This window comes from Echiichthys vipera, assembly GCF_963691815.1.
Source record: "Echiichthys vipera genome assembly, chromosome: 9".
Taxonomy (NCBI): domain Eukaryota; kingdom Metazoa; phylum Chordata; class Actinopteri; order Perciformes; family Trachinidae; genus Echiichthys; species Echiichthys vipera.
The window spans coordinates 30,717,646-30,720,082 of NC_139834.1; positions in this window are offsets into that span (position 1 = coordinate 30,717,646).

The window sequence follows — 2,437 nt, forward strand, 5'->3', positions numbered from 1 at the left end:
AATGCAACATATGTGTGGTCATTTGTTATTTTTTCACATTTTGATTTATAGAACTGATTCCAAGTTGCCGTCTCAAAGATAGCTGTTTCCAGAGTGTTTCCAGATCTAACTTTCACTTTTTTAGAAGCTGCATCATCTGTAGTCATCGTTCTTTTTAAGGACTGCCCTAACATGGAGGTCTATGGGGACTGACTCATTTTAACATGGAGGTCTATGGGGACTGACTCATTTTAACATGGAGGTCTAGGGGGACTGACTCATTTTAACATGGAGGTCTATGGGGACTGATTCATTTTAACATGGAGGTCTATGGGGACTGACTCATTTTAACATGGAGGTCTATGGGGACTGACTCATTTTAACATGGAGGTCTATGGGGACTGACTCATTTTACCATGAAGGTCTATGGGGATTGGCTCATTAAAAAAGGGGCTCTATGGGGATTGACTCATTTTAACATGGAGGTCTATGGGGATTGATTCATTTTAACATGGGGGTCTATGGGGATTGATTCATTTTAACATGGAGGTCTATGGGGATTGACTCATTTTAACATGGAGGTCTATGGGGACTGATTCCTTTCAACATGGAGGTCTATGGGGACTGACTCATTTTAACATGGAGGTCTATGGGGATTGATTCATTTTAAAATTGAGATCTATGGCGATTGATTCATTTTAACATGAAGGTCTATGGGGATTGATTCATTTTAACATGGAGGTCTATGGGGATGGATTCATTTTAAAATTGAGATCTATGGCGATTGATTCATTTTAACATGAAGGTCTATGGGGATTGATTCATTTTAACATGGAGGTCTATGGGATTGACTCATTTTAACATGGAGGTCTGTGGGGATTGAATCATTGTACTATAGGGGTCTATGGGGATTGATTCATTTTAAAATTGAGATCTATGGGGAGTGACTCATTTTAACATGGGAGTCTATGGGGATTGGTTCATTTTTACATGGAGGTCTATGGAGACTGATTCATTTTAACATGGAGGTCTATGGGGATTGATTCATTTTAACATGGAGGTCTATGGGGATTGATTCGTGTTAACATGGAGGTCTATGGGGATTGATTCATTTTAACATGGAGGTCTATGGGGATTGATTCGTTTTAATGTGGGGGTCTATGGGGATTGACTCATTATAGCATGAATGAGTCCACAACACCCCTGTATTCCTCCTCCTTTCCCTCAGTGACACAGCCAACAATTGCAGAATTGTCCGCAAACTTCTGCAGGTGGCAGGACTCAGAGAGGAGCTAAAAGTCTGAGGTGTACAGGGTGAACAGAAAGGGGGAAAGAACAGTTCCCTGTGGAGCTCCAGTGCTGCTGACCACAGTGTCAGACACTCCGTCCTGCAGTCTGACATACTGTGGTCGACCCGTCAAGTAATCCGTAATCCAGGAAACCAGGGGAGGGTCCACCTACATCGCCGTCAGCTTACGTCCCAGCAGAGCAGGCCGGATGGTATTGAACGCACTGGAGAAGTCCATGAACAAGATTTTCACTGTGGTTCCCGCTCAGTCAAGGTGGGTGCAGGCACGGTTGAGCAGGAAGATGATAGTGTCCTCCATACCTAGTCTCGGCTGGTAGGCAAACTGTAGAGGGTCCAGTGATGAGCTGACCAAGGGCCGAAGAAGTGAAAGAACCAGCCTCTCCAGGGACTTCATCAGGTGCGACGTCAGCGCGACCGGTCTGTAGTCTTCGGAGGCGCTGGGACGCACCTTCTTTGGTACTGGTACCAGGCAGGATGTCTTCCACAGAACAGGGACCTTCTCAAGACTCAGGCTGAGGTTGTAGATGTACTGCAGGACTCCACACAGCTGGGTCGCACATGCCTTGAGGACCCTCGGGCTGACACCGTCGGGACCTGCTGCCTTGCCTGGGCGGAGTCTGCACAACTCCTTCCTCACCTGCTCTGCGGTGAAGATCTGTCTGCTGTGTGTGTTGGTGGAGGTTGAGAGAGGTAATGGCGGGGGGGAGGGGACAGGTAGGGCAAAATCAGGAAGGAATTGAGGGGGGGGGGGGTCAGCAGGGCTGGAGGTTTGGAGGTGGAAGGTTGTGGAGGAGTCGTGGGGGGTTGGTGGTCCAGAGCCCTTTCATCAAATCTGTTGAAGAACAGATTCAGCTCATTGGCACGTTCAGTACCACCTCCTACTGTCTGGCTACCAGATGGTTTGTAGCCAGTGATGCTCCTCATGCCGTTCCACACGTCCTTTAAATTGTTCTGCTGGAGTTTGTGCTCCAGCTTCCTCCTGTAGGTGTCTTTGCCCTGTTGAATCCTCTCCTTCAGCTCCCTCTGGACCTGCTTCATCTGCTCTCTGTCCCCTTCTCTGAAGGCCCTCTTCTTCGCATTCAGCAGGACCTTGATGTCTCTGGTGACCCACGCCTTGTTATTTGTGAAACAGCGTACAGTCACTGTAGG